Genomic DNA, 15,851 nt, shown 5'->3' with positions numbered 1-15,851 from the left:
TGCAAAGCACTTTATAAATATTGTAGGCTTGAGGTCTCACCTTCACTCTTACAGTATTTCCCATTATTTGCTGGACACAGTCCTGTTACAGTGGCTGTATCTCAATGAGCTATATGCCAACTTCTACTAATGACGCCATTTCAATACGCCAGCTTCACTAATGTTTAGCCAGCTGGTAGTCCACGTCAGCCAATCCAAATAGTTCATTGTTAGATGAAATCGTTTCATAGGCAACCTCGGGGTCTTAGGAATGTGAATTTTATTAAGGCTTATTCCATAGACTAGGACAAAACCACACAGAGCAGTCCACCCTGAGTTGCTGAGTGAGACTCACTGCAAACAATTTCCACCCATTCACTGAACAATGTCCATGAAATCAAGGTCTTTGTGGAATGTTGAGTTGTGGAAGCAGGTAGAAGTGCTCAGGGTCCTGAGAGCCAATAGAAACCGTGTCTTTTCTGGTAATGGGAAGGCCTCAGTTCATGATGTGCTTCCTAGAGGTGGAGGCCACTGCCTCTTAATCTCCTAAGTAGAAAGGCTATGTAAAAACCATGTAATGAAATACATCTTCTTTTACTTCATTGTATAGTGATGGCTGCACCAAGCTGTAATGCTCTATTTCTGAAAGGCTCTACAGACCTTATTTAAAGGCATTAGCAGCAGAGTGCCCTACACGCATTCCTACAAGTGCCATTTTCTGTGCTCTTGGATGAGAGACTTCCCTTCCATGCCACCCTGGAAGCACCATTTCCCGCAGCTCCTGCTTCTCCAAGAAGCTGTCCTAGGTGCTCTGGAAATGTCTTTTTCAGCCACTAGAGACTCAGTGCTGGAAAAAGAATTCCAGGGCTGTCCTTAGGTCTACTCTAATGTGCTCATGGTGTCACCAACACAGAAAAAGAGTCAAACACCTTTACCAATTCCATTGAAAAGGGAGTGGAGAATGTTACAGGGACACTGGGCTCAGATTTGGCCAAATCACACTCAGAAAGTGCACAGACCACATTGAAATAAAATACTAGTGTCAGCTAGTAGGGGAACAGTCACAACAAGGATGCTTAAATGATAAAATTGGTTTTGAAGAATCAGTGAGGTGCTGGCTACACAGAGAAACTCAAACCAAGATTCAACCATGAGAGACTGTTTCCTTTGGAGCTACTGACCTGGGAGGTGGAAGGGCACACTCAGCAGGGTTAACCATTCCCCATGCCCAGCCAGGGTGATGTCTCAGATTTGAAACCTTGTATCATTGCAGATGCATAACCTATATCCTGATGTTCTCTGATTTTTATTATGTTTATGAATCTTGTACCTCTACCCATTTTATAATCTATTTAAGGTCACAAATTATATAAAATATGCCATTTGGGTCCCACATGAAACTTTTCAGAGTACTGAGAATAGAATCAGTACTCAGTACATATTTGTTGAAAAATTAAATACACTGATGTTGAAGCAAAGAGAAGAGCAGGAAATGCATGTAGCCAATAGACTGTGTTCTATAGGGCAGCACCATGAGAGCTTTTCTGCTCACCCTTGCATCCCAATGCCTGACAGATAGACACATTTTTTGTTGATTATGTAAGATTTGTTGAGTGAATTCATGAATATTTTAAAATTTTTAACATTTTTACCTATGTTTTAATGTACTAATAGATAGTATGCATTTTCCCATTTAGCGACTATTCTTCTAAAACTGATTTTGTAATAGTTGCATTTATTGCATGACTGGACCATGATTAATTTAACTATTATGCTACACACATAAGTGCTTTCTGTTGTTTATATCTCGTTTTGTTTTCTCTTTCCTTTCTCCTGATGACCAGACTCTTAAAATGCTCACCTAGGAGAGTTTTAATCTTTTGACTAGAAAGAGAGCCAAATAGCTTCTGAGGACAGTTGTGAGGTGTTTTGTTTGTTTTTAAAGAAAAACTGTAAAGTTTTAGTCAGCTTTTTAAATTTACATCATTTATTTTAAACCCTTTTAACAAAATTATAGAATTACATGTGGTTCTAATAATGCAGAGAGATCCTGTGTTCCCTTTACCTAGTTCACCCTCTGATAACACCTTGCAAAACTACAGTACAAAATTACAGCCAGGATATTGATACTGATGCAGTCAAGACGCTGAAAATTGCACCGCCACAAGGATCTCTCCTGTTGTGTCCATCGCCACATCCTCTCTCATGCCCCACTCCCTCCTTAAGCCCTGGCAACCACTAATTTGTTCTCCCTTTCTGTTTTGTCCCTTCATGAATGTTATATAAATGGAATCATACAGTATGTAAACTTTTGGAGTAGGCTTTTCCAGTCAGCATAATTCTCTGGACATTCGCCCAGGTTATTGCTTGTACCCACAGTTTGTTCTCAGTGTCCTTACAGAGCAGCAGTCCACGGCACGGATCCATCACAGTATGTTTAACTATCCACCCATTGAAGGACATCTGAGTTGTTCCCGGTTTTGAACTGTTATGAATAAGGCTTTTGTAAACATTGTGTACAGGTTTTGTGTGAACAAAAGTCTTTATTTCTCTGGGATAAGCAGACAAGAGGGCAAAGGGCAACTGCTGGGTTGTACGGTCATTGCATGTTTAAGGAACCGCCAACTATTTTCCAGAATGTTTGTATCATTTTACATTCCCACGAGCAATGTATGAGTGATTCAGTTTTTCCACATTTTTGCTAGCATGAAGTGTTGCCATCATTTTTTATTTTAGCCATTCTAATAGGTGTTTAGTGATATTTCACTGTGGTTTGTTTGTTTTTAAATTAGTAAACTTTCTTCTTTAGAGCCGTTTTAGGTTGAGAACAAAAATGAGTGGAAAGTACAGTTTCCATATGCCCCTTGTCCCCGCACACGCACAGCTCCACCCGCTATAGACATCCTGCATCACAGTGGGATATTTGTTACACCGATAAACCCACACTGACACCTCATTATTAACAAAGTCCATAGATTCCATTCATTCCCTCTTGTTGTACGTTGTATGGTTTTGACAAATGTATAATGACATATACCCACCATTGCAGCATCATACGGAATAGTTTCACTGACAGAGATCCTCAGTGCTCTGCCCATTCATCCCTTCTTTTCTCTAACCCCTGGCAACACTAATCTCTTTGTCTCCATAGTTTTGCCTTTTCCAGAATGTCATATAGTTGGAGTCACACCATATGTAACCTTTCCAGGTTTACCTTTGTTCACTTAGAAATATGCATTTTTCATTCCCCCCATGTCTTTTCATGGCTCGATAGCTTACTTCTTTTTAGTGCTGAGTAATACTTCATTATTTAGGTGGACTACAGTTTACTTATTCATTCACCTATAGGGCATCTTGATCGCTTCCAAGTTTTAGCAATTATGAATAAAGTTTCTATAAATATCCATGCACAGGTTTTTATGTGGATATAAGTTTTCAATTCATTTCAGTAAATACCAAGGAGTGAGATTGCTGGATCATAAGGTAAGAAACTGCCCAACTCTCCAAAGTGGCTGTACAATTTTGCATTTCCCATTAGCAACAAACGAGAGCTCCTGTTGCTCTACCCCTCAGCAGCATCTGTTTGTCAGTGTTCTGGATTTTGTCCACTCTAATAGACATGTAGTAGTATCTCATTGCTGTTTTAACTTGAATTTCCCTGGTGACATATGACGTGTAGCATCTTTTCATATGCTTTTTTGCCATCTATATCCAGCGAGGTGTCTGTTAAATGTTTTTTTGACCCTTTCATAATCATGTTGTTTTCTTATTGTTGAGTTTTAAGAGTGCTTTATAAACTTTGGATAAACCTTTTATCAGATGTGTCTTTTGCAAATATTTTTCTCTTAATCTGTGGCTTCTTTTCTCATTCCCTTGACATTCTTTCACAGAGCAGAGCAGGATTTTTTAACTTATTGATATCGGGTGTGGAGGAAAGACTATTCATGACATGACCACTGCCTGAGCACTGCAGGACCTGCCAGCTAGATCTAGGCAAGGACAGAGACTGTTTCCCCTAACTTCCCTCAGAGACTGTCTGATCCACCTCTCCCTTTGCCGCACCGAGTCCTGGTGAGGGCTGGTTCTTGGAACAGGCTGTTGCTCCACCCCAGGAAGCATGGTGGGTTTCCCCTTCCCTGGGGCAGGCCACACCTCAGTACCCTAATTCTTTCTGCCCTGTCCTATATAGTCCCTGCTGCGGGGCACAGAGGAAATCCACGGTGTCTCACCGCTGCCTGAGACACACCTCATCTGTAAGTTCCCTTAATAAACTTATAATGCAATGACAGAGTTGTCAGCCTCTTCCTCTGCTCTCTCAGCCAGGGAAGTTTTACATAATATCTGGCTTACCAATTATTTCTTTTATGGATCATGTTTTTGGTTTTGTATCTAGAAAGTCATTACCCTATGCAAAATCATCCAAGTTTTCCTCTACACAGTTGTCCCCACTTATACATGGGGGATACGCTCCAAGGCCCTCAGGAGATGCCTGAAACTGCGGATAGTAAGCACTCCTATATATACTACGCTTTTTCCCTATACAGACATACCTATGATAAAGTTTAATTTATAAGTTAGGCACAGTAAGAGATGAACAGCAATAACTAATAATAAAAATAGAACAATTGTAACAACGTACTGTCATAAAAGTTATGTGAATTGTCTCTTCTCAAAATATCTTCTTGTCCTGTATTCACCCTCCTTCCTGGGATGACATGAAATGATAAAATGCCCACGTGGTGAGATCAAGCAGGCGAATGAGACATTCTTAGTAAATAAGGGTGACGTGAACACCAGCACTGCGATGCCTCGACAGCCAATCTGATAGCTGAGACAGCTAAGTGACTGGGGTGACAGTGGATACCCAGAGCAGGGGACGGACTCACATCCCGGGCAGGAAGGCGCATGACAGCACAGGATTTTATCACACTACTCAGAAAGGCATGCGATTTAAAACTTGTGAATGGTTTATTTCTGGAATTTTCTTTTTAATATTTTTGGACTGTGGTTGACTGGGGATACCTGAAGCGGTGGAAATCAAAACTGTGGCTAAGGGGGGGACTACTGTATTGTCCTCTAGGAGGTCTACAGGCTCTGCTAAAACCCCAGCAGGTTAGGCTCGGGTAGCATAGTTTCTCCTGAGGATGGGCTGTGTTAAGAACAGGATGCTCTAGCTATTCCCAATGGTTACTTTCCCCATTTCCTGCCAGAAGGATGAGGGGATTTTTTACTCTGGTATTCACTGTAAGAGCCTGATAGAGCTTTTGGAAGTAAAATTCACAAAAGTGTTGGGGTCTCCCTCTAACTGGGCTGCTCTGGAGTTTTAAACTCTCAGATGTGTCCATACTTGAGCCTCCAGCAATAGTCTCTAGTTAAGATTTTTATTTGCATTTCCCTAATTGCTAATGATGTTGAACATCTTTTCATGTGCTAAGGGCAGTTTAAACCACATAACTTTTAGTGATAGCTAACTTTCCTAAATAAAAAAATAAATTCATTCTCAAAAAGTTTTCATATAATGAAACTAGGCTACTCAGAGATCTAGTCATGGGTCTGCTGGAAAGATGACCAGTGCCAGGCACTTGCTATTCAGAGTTTCCTGAAGGCAGGAATGGTGTCTTGTCCACTAAGCACAATGAAGCTTATTGAGTTGCATTAATCTTTTCAATAGATGACTTGGAGTTTGACAAGAGAACGCCAGTAGGAAAGTACATCATTTTCTTATTTCATAGAAGTAATAGAAAAACATCAAAAGGCAGGCCTTCTAGGTGGTGTTCAGGAAGCATGATTCTAAATCCTTAAAATCTCCAGTAAAGCATAGAATTGTGAATCTCATTGTGGTACAGTTTATTGTTACACGTATCAGGACATTGCAAGTAAAACAAGAGCTCCAACTACCACAGATTTTAAAAGCTAAAAATTATTGGATAAGGAACATGTTTGTCCTATCACAGCCTCAACATTCCACATAGCTTATGGCAAATGCCATATCTAATTACATCTCAGCAGTTCTGTTTTCCTGATTCTAGTGCCCCATTGCCTATTTTACCCAGACTTTCCAAATGCACATCAATGAGTTTTCAAGCATGTGATGTTGTTCTCCAGCACTTGGAAATTATTTTAATATTTTTGTTGTTATTTTGAAATTAGTTTTGGCTTTTTCATGAATATATACTGACTGACTGAATTTAACAATGTAAATGAGATCCAATCACTCTACAGGGCTCAGGAATGGCAGCCTGCTTTTACCAGACACACAAAAGCCAGGCTAACCCAAAACACATGGACTGAGGGGTCAAATCAGAAGAAGCCTGAGGGACAAGGGATGCAAGCAATTGCAAATGTCCCCTCCATCCCTAAGGAGACTTTTGAGGGCTCTGTTGGAGCCATCTGTTGTGTGTCCGTGTTAGTCATTCCTTTCCCACTGCACACATATTATCCAATACAGTGGATGCACTTGGTTCCCCTGCCAGTTTATTTTTCATTTGTGACTAAGCAACATGTTTGGTCTTTTTCCACTGAAGTTCTGTTTATATTTTTTTCTTTTCATTCTGTTTTTGAAAGTTTTGAAGATAATATAAGCTTATAAACATTGGCAGCAGATTTTAGGAAGAACAGAAATATGTAAGAATAGTGCAAAATATGGAAATAACTTTAAGTAAGGATGCCTGTAGAATTCTAATATCCTAGGAGGGTGCAAATAGAAAAATTAACATCAATGAAAACTGAATGAGGTGCCAACGTGACATCTACACTTCCCTTCTTTTTTCTTATGAATAGTTTATTTTCCTGCCTCCTTTGCAAATAAGGGAGGCAAATGGGATACAAGCAGAAAGTACTGAGAGGCATTTCTGATAGAGCATTTGTGCAGCTAAGTGAAAATTATTGTAAGATCGCCAGCATCCATCTTAGACTCAAAATGAGAAAGCAGAGAGAGTGTTGGCCCAGAAATCTAGACCAAGACATCCTAGAGGCACTGGACCAAGCCAGCAAATGCTTACCTGGAAATCTTATTACTTCAGAAAAGTAAACTTTAGTGTGATGAAGCCACTTTTGTTTGAATAATGTGTTATGGGTAGCAGAGCCTAATCCTTGCTGATGCTGTTGGTAATGAAAAGGATTCAAAGCCCATCAGCTGAACTTGAAGAGAAAGTTTAGCTCTTATGTAAAAGCAACCAAGAATAATTTTATACTTACTCCAATGGAGAAGACTGCTTTTGACTAATAAGTAAAGATACAATAGAGATCCTGTGCCCACACACACAAATTTAGAATAGGAGCAAGGATAAAGTTAGGACTGAGAAAAATGTAGTGGGAGGTTCACAGGATCTCTTTGGAATGACGAACCGCCTTGGTAACTGCACCGCCCAGAAGAGGCCAATCTGGTCAGAGGCTACACATGTACCTTCTGCTTTAGGAGCTCAAACTAAAATTGTTAATGGTGAGATCAACATAAACCAAAATGAAACTGAAACGTCATGTTACTTATAGTGTTTATGAAATAGTCTTCATTGTTCATTATGACTAACAAAAGGTTATTAATTTTATATATATTTTAAAAGAGGACCTCGAAGGTGACTCTTTAAACTTCTATGGTAACTAGTAACTATTGGGAAATTATCTTTGCAATGACTTTAGTTATGTTAGTTATATCTTCTGTTGGTTTTATGTAGGCTATTTGAAAAATCTAAATCATTATATTGAATATTTACCAAAAAAAGTCACAACTTTTATTCAAATATCTGGATATAGTCGAAAGAGAGAAAGAATATAGTCTGATTTATGCAGATGTGCACTTCAATCTCCCAGGCCAATATTTTCATTATTAGAGAATTGTTCACCTTTAAAACTTTCAATACAAGATGGAAATAAATTAAACCATAGAATTAGTTTCAGGAAAAAAGAAAAAGAAAAAAGCCTCACAGTCACATAGGAGGTGAAGGCTATTTTCTCTTGATTACATTCTCAATGGACTCTTTGTTTTTGATATAATAACAAAAATTAAATCTAAAGAGGCAACTCTGCCTTTAAATTACTATTATTACTTGCATAGAAATATAAAATTTAGATTAAATCATCAGCAATTAATCCCCTGAGCTAGGTACTGTATCAGTAATAAAATAGAATGTCTACAGCAAGAATTTTCTTCCTTTTTCTTCTTATTTAATGGGAAATTAAAAAGAAGAAGGACAATTGTGGCTATAAATAGTTATTCCCACTAGTAATAATTATCCTATTTTTTTCATGTACTATGCTCCAGACACTGTTTTAAGAACACGTACTTTAAAAAAATCTCATTTTAACATCCTTAAAAGTTAGGCACTATTATTATCACCAGCATTTGACTATTAAGCCAGGCAACTAAGGCTCAACGATGTTTTGTATTTTCCCAAAGTCAGTGGTTAGTAGAAATGTTAGAGGAGGGTACCTAAGTCAGTGCTATCTGACTCCAACCCCAGGAACTGATCACTACATGATACTGCTCAGACGTTGAGGGGACATGTATTATAATAAAAGTAGGTTTAAAATGTCTACAAACGGACAGGAAGCCTTAAGAGAATAAAGGGGGAAACTTATGGTTGTGTGTATATATTTCAAAGTGTAGACTAATGGATTACTAAAAATTAGCTTGTATTCTGAGGCCATATTGAATAAGTCAGGGGCTTTCTTGTCTTATAAGAAAGGCATTATCACGCCTAGATCTGAAAGGGCAAGAGAAGCCCAAAAGAAGCATTGAGAAGCCCAAAGTAAGAAAAAGTTATGGAGGTGGATCCAGCTAGAAGGAACTATAATGATGGAGGGGTACACCCAATGCCGGAAATCATAGTCCAAAACAGATAAGATGCAGGGAAAAAAAAAAAAGAAAAAAAAAAGCTCTACTCTCTCTCATGCACCCTCCTGCCTCCTGCCATTGGCCAAGGTCATTCATCAAGGGAGTCCTGGCAATAGTGTGTTCAGGGGTCAGTGTCTTGCAGCCTAAAGTAGGGCAGAAAACAGCAGGGAATGGATCTGACGTAGGGAGGGACTTGTATGCAAAAAATATCCAGCAGTGGTACTAACATTTTCCAAGATACATTTCACATAAACTAGACTATTTGTCATTCCCACTGGAGAACTGAGTATAAAGAAATGACAATATGATTTAGCAGATAGCCTAATTTTTTCCAGAGATTTTTGTAGGCAGACAATTTCCTTTTGATTCATTTTCACTTTGATTTTTCATTTTTATTGGCACTTAGCTGTTAATGAGAAATTGGTCTGTTTCCCTCTAATTCTTACTTTGTCTTGATTAATAGTTCTCCGCGTTAGGGTCTTGTTAACCACTGGCTAGTATTGGCAGCCACTGGCCAAATTAGACACTTCTCTTTACTCTGTTTAAGCTAACATGTGAAACAATGCAGACTTTCTGTCGTCACGTTTCAAGAAGTTCTAAAAGCTAGCAATTCTGATTTTAAGGTGTAAGTATAAATGAATTTAGCCTAAAAGAATGGCTACTTAACATTTAGGGTGGACACTATTTTGGGGTTTCCATTTGCTATCTTTGGAGCATTCGTTATACTTTGGGGAGAAAGGTAATTAAAACATAGTCACCCATCTCATTTGGGAGATGCCATGTCTCAGTGAATCGTTACATAGACTGCATTGCTCTTCTTAAGCATGATATTCTGGATTATTCTATGACTCCACATTAAAGTGTGAACAGACTAAGAACAAAAGTGAGTCAAGTGTGTGCCAAGTTTGGGCAGTGTATAAACCCAGCAGAGCTTGCTATTAACCTGTAGCTTGGCAAACTCACCAGTGGTCTGAGCTGCAAATTGGGCTGTTTTCTCTCTCTGTAGCCTTTAAGATTCTGCGATCAGACCAGGGCTGTCAGCTTGGTTTAGTGAAACAGAATCCAGCTCCCTCTTCCATGCTTTCAGTTTCTTAAGAGGAAATTAGCTATAACTTAAACTATTTCTGTTTACATATACGTATTTGTAAGTAGAGATACTTTCATATTTTACCATTTTTTCTCCTTTACTCTCATATCATGTAAACTTCTAGAAATATATTTAAAATTCTAGATAACAAATTCAACAACAAAGACAATTTAAAAGGACAGAAAAATATTTACTCTTTTTACTTTATATTTTTGTCACTCAGTCTAGTTTGTATCACTAAAGCTAAATGGCTCTTAAGATAGTGGCATAGACGCACAAAAATACAAACATGAAAATCTGTGTTCTCCAATTGTAGAGGAAATATTCAGAATAAATACAGAATTCTTGTGTTTACCGTCCAGAAGGAGAGAAATGGAAGCATTAAAATCCCATGGGCTAACGGCTATAAGAGACACATTTCTGAGATCTGAGGCTGAAGCTCGGGAAATCAGAAGTGGCTTCATAGAAGTAATGCCTTTAGGATGGGCTTTAAATGATAAATAAGAATTCATTTAGTAAACAGGAGAGAAAAGGTATTTCAGATAGAAGAAATGGCATCCTCAGGATAATAGTTCTGCTGCCTAGAATGTGACCTTTGCAGAAAGGGAATTAGGAGAGATAAGACCAGGGGGAGGTGGGAGCTAGATCAAGTGTGTTTGGGCTTGGCTGAGAAGGTTGAAATTTATCTGTTAAACAATATTTAAGCAACTGTGATATTTTTTAAAATTATATATTTTTTCTAATTACATGAGTAATTCATAACTTATAAAAATCTCAGAAGTTTCAGAATAGTTGAGGAAAGGTGAAAATCTACTTCATCATAACCTCCACTGTTTGCACCTGTACATTCATGCAGAGTTTTTCAATGCTGATTTTAGTTTGAAATGAAACCGCCTTCTATATATTATTTTGCAATGTGCTTCCTTTATCAATGTATCCTGGAGATCTTTCCATGTAAGTACGTACAGTTCTAACAAATTCAAATTATGGCCCATGTCAAATTCTATCCAAAACAATTGTTTAGAAGGGATGTGGCATGTTCACGATGGCTTTGGAAGGTCAAACTGTCCACAGTGTGTATGTCAAGGGTGCAGATTGTTCACACACCTGGCCTTATTGATGGTTTTGAACTCGCTCTATGCTTTTCCCTGACAACTGACATTCTTTCCGGAGGGCCAAATGCCAGCACAGGGTTCCTGTTGCTGAAACCCTACCCAGAGACAATCTGGACTGGGATGCTCTTTCCCTTGGGCATTGTCACAAAGAAAAATCTCTGGCTACATTCATTATAAACCTTAAAGTATAAGTATAAGAAGTAAGTATAGAGAAAAATTCCACCCTATTTTCAATATAAGAGGCAGGATTTAGATTAATGGCCTAGTATAATTTTTAGAGAGTGAAATTAAATCTCATTTCATCATGACTTACAATAGAGATGTCTTAGGGATGATTTTTAGCAACAATTAGAATGACAAAATTAAGGATTTAAAAGGGTTGAAATAAAATGAGAAATTCTTTATTTCTATAAGTATCTGTCTTTTAGTGCTCTATCTTATCATATCATATACCATAGACTAACAACAGCCTGAGAGAAACCAAATCCTACCAAAAGCCACGTGAGTGAGCATGGAAAAAGATCTTTCCCAAGTTGAGCCTTCAGATGACTGCAGCTGAGACCTTGACTGCAGCCTATGAGGGAAGCAAAGGACTGAGCTAAATGACACCTGGATTCCTATCCTACTGAAATGGAGACAATAAATGCTGTTAGTTCAAGCCAATAAATTTTGGGGTAATTTATTACATGGCAATATATAACTGCAATACACACTTCTATTTCCCCTTCCTGCCTAATATCCTGACAGTGGACCTTGATTCCTGCTGTTGCTACTGCAGCCAGCTCCTCACAGGTGTAAGCTAACAGCACCTTACCTCAGCTGAGCTCTGTTTCTCACACTGTGCCCTGAACCTTCTGACACTCCAGGTATAGGACTCCTGCGGAAACTTACTCAGCATTGCACACATACAGACGGGAAGTTCTGGGAGTTACTTCTTGTGGGCAACTCTTGACCAGTGCAGTAAAACACCTTCCCTCTTCTGTTGCACAGATGGACAATTTTGATAGTCTTCGTAGATCCTCAGAAGACCCCAGTGTGATTGAGCACCAGTTCCTCACAGCAGTGATCAGCTCAATTATGCATCCTTCATTGGCTTTCCCTCCTCTTCTTAGAAGTTACTTTGCAAAATAAACTACCTGCCCTAAAGCCCTTGTCTCAGGCTCTGTTTTTGGTTGGGGAGTAGAAACTCAAGCTAAAGCATTTGTCTCCTTTTAGCATGGTGTTACAAGGTCAAGGAGTTGCTAAGATATTTCCTATATATTAAAGAGGAAAGTTTCTAGCATCTTCCAGTAAAGATATATTCTCTTTGGCTTAATATTATACAATGCCTCTTATCTCTTATTCATAGCATTTCTCACTTCACAAGCACAAAATCTGTTCAGCCCAACATTTTCTCCGACAGACATTGCCATAACAGCATGTACTCTCAGTCACAACTCAGATACACTGTGCACTGGGATCAAAATGTATTGGCCCAGTCTCGGCCTAGTGGCTAGTTGGTTGGAGTGTCTTCCCATACACCAAAAGGTTGTGGATCTGATTCCCTGTCACATACTTAGGGGCACATACCTATGTTGCAGGTTTGATTCCCCATGAAGGCACATATCTAAGTTGTGGGTTTGATCCCCAGTTGGGGCGCATAAGGAAGGCAACCAATCTATGTTTCTTTCTCACATCTATGCTCCTCTCTCTTTCTCTCTCTCTTCCCTCTTCTCTCTATAAAATCAATAAACATATTCTCAGGTGAGGATTTTTTTTAAAATGTAGTGGCCCAACTTGAAATGTTCGCATTGCATCAGCTTATGTAAACCAATGGAGAGCACCTAGCAAATATATTTAAGTTAATTTCATAGTGTGGATTTGGTTCCTACTTAACTTTTTTGCCCTTTTTACAGAAATATGAGTAAAAGAACACCTCAGGTTACTGCTAGGATCAGATCTCTGGACAACTGCACCTGGACTCCAGGATATCCACCCATCTCACACAGCTTCCCAAACAATGCTGGTTCCTACAGTTTGTATAATGTCTGACAGCCCTCTGCAGAAAGGTCAAGTCCTAGATCCTAACCCCATGGTTTTTGTTCAGAGTCCAGATATTGTTTTGCCAAAGCTCTGTGTGTGTGTGTGTGTGTGTGTGTGTGTGTGTGTGTGTGTGTCTGGGTGTCTGAGTGTGAGAAAGAACATTTTCCAAATGACCTTTCGAGAAATTCCACAGATCTATTTTTTAAGAAGAAAAATGTAATGCCTCTATCAGCATTTCTTAATTTAGAAAAAAAATTAGTTTTCATTAAAAATCATTGGCAAAATTTCCAAGAACAGTAAAAGAGACTCCTAAGTAAAATGTATTTATTCTTGGATTACACAGCTCTCTCCCTTCCTGATCTTATGCTGAGATAAAACTTCTAATTCTCTCTCTCAACTTTGCTTAGTTTTTATCCCAAAACCAAGTTGATTGGCTTTCAACTCTACTTGGTTTTTATCCAAGACTAATGAAGAATGAAAGCAGAAGGGAGAATTGGGGAGGTTTCCCAAACTAGCCTAAAGAGGCTATTGAAATTGCCTTTGAGCATCTCAAGGCAACCCGAGCCTTCTAAAGAATTTAAGTATAAATAAGCAATTTTCACAAAACAACAATCCTGCTGTGGAAATGAAATGAGCCATACAACAGCTTGTGATCATGTATAAATTTGTTATTTTCTTATCTTTCTTTGACTTTGGTCTAAAACACCAAATTCTTTTTTAAAGGGCCAGATACTAAATATGGCTTGTAAGCAACACAGTCATTGGCAAGACTGCTCAATTCTGCCCTTGTAGAGTGAAAATAGCCAGAGATGGTACATAAATAAGTATAGTTGTGTTCTAATAAAACTTTATTTATAAAAACAGGGCCAGTCTGCCAGCTGTATTTTACCAACCAGTGGTCTGAACAAAAAACTTAAAGAACTATGGAATGAGGTTACATCTTTTTGTTTCTATGACATCTTTTGTCGCAATGACTCAACCGATATATTTTAGTTCATTAAAATATATCAAAAGAGAAGTCTTTGTGGTACATATGGAAATAAGCACACAACTTTGAAAAACTTCCAGAATAGGAAACACAACTAAAAATAATGAGGGCCTGTCTACACCGATGAATCATCCAGGCTCAGCTTCACAGTGTATCTGCTATACTTTGAAAGTTCAAGAGAAATGCTGCTCTGTGTAATGGATAGCTGTGTCAAACATAGAAAGAAATAAAAATGCAAAGGGGTTATTAGCTTATGCAAATAATGGCTAAATAAAACTATTTCTAAAATAAGTATCTCCTTGACCAAAATAGATATGCCCCAGTCTCACAGTAATCACTTTCCTGTCATACTTTCCATAACACACAGCACAACCCAGTATGCCTGACATGACACTGACAAGCTGAGCTAACATTCACTATTTCTTCCCTCTCAGCCTCATCAAAGGTTTTGTATAAGATCTTTATAAGGTATGCGAACCTCTGAAATGATAAGGAAGAAGTGTTATAAAATTTTTTCTCAGGAAAGCATTCATAACTATCAACAGCTTCTCACAGAACTCCATGATCCCAAAGTAAGAAAAATCACATTATTAATGAATAAATAAATTTAAAGAACTGTTCACTAAACCTAAGTTTTAGTTCAGTTTGTAGAGTTGATTGGAAGGGTAGCAAGGAGGTAAAAAAAAAAAAAAAGTAAAAAATATCTTCTCTGTTGAAACCACAAATGTCACCATTACTTGAGTCTTTTATTCCTTTATGCTCATTGTATTTTATTTTAGCTCCATTTTCAAATGTTTCTTTGTGTGTGTTTTAAAATATTCTCTAGCCTTAGCTGGTTTTGCTCAGTGGTTAGAGCGCTGGCCCGAGGACTGAAGGGTCCTGGTTTCGATTTGGGGCAAGGGCATGTACCTTGGTTGCAGGCTCCATCCCCAGCCCCAGTCGGGACTCAAGCAGAAGGCAACCAATGTGTCTTTCTCACATAGATGTTTCCCTCTCCCTCTCTCTCTCTCTCTCTCTCTCTCTCTCTCCTCCTTCCACTCTCTCTGAAAAGCAATGTAAAAAAAATATCCTTGGGTGAGGGTAAAAAAATAATAATAAAATATTCTTTAAACATGGAATTTACTTAGAATGAGACTTATACACACACACACACACACACACACACACACACACACACACGAATTCTACTTCCGTACCAGGATATAAGGAGCTCAAAGTAGAGTTGCCAGCTTTAGCAAATAAAAATATAGAACACCCAGTTAAATTTAAATTTTGCACAGGATATACTTATACTAAAAAATTAATCATTGTTTATCCGAAATTTAAATTTAACTGGGTGTCTTATATTTTATCTGGCAAGCTTAGCTAAAGGCAATATCATGCTCAGCTTTACAATTAAAAAGAGCTAAACTGGTTTCAAATTCATAATATTTTTTAAACCCATCAGAAAACTGAAGTTGTAGAATAATTGGCCCAAAATTTGAGGAGAAACAGGCATCAACTGGGAGAGAGGAGATATAAGCACTCACTCAGATTAAAAGAAACTGAACACCAGTAAGATTTTAGCTAGAATAATTGATGAACTGGTGAAGGCCAAGGCAGGACTGGAAGGACAGAATGAGACCACTGGGAACCACAGAAATTGGGAGAGTCCATACCCTTAGCCTTTTTTCCTCTACAAATGACACCAGATCTGACCAAAAAAGCCTTAAGTATTGATTTTGATGCAAACCTGGGAGAGAAGCATATCAGCCATGTGTGAAAAGCAAGATACCTCATCTGTTTCCCCAGTCTCTCCCACTGAACAAAAGTCTTAATCTTCAGAAC

Source organism: Miniopterus natalensis, chromosome 3 (genome assembly GCF_054644295.1).
Source record: "Miniopterus natalensis isolate mMinNat1 chromosome 3, mMinNat1.hap1, whole genome shotgun sequence".
NCBI classification, from domain to species: domain Eukaryota; kingdom Metazoa; phylum Chordata; class Mammalia; order Chiroptera; family Miniopteridae; genus Miniopterus; species Miniopterus natalensis.
This window is presented reverse-complemented; position numbering follows the sequence as displayed.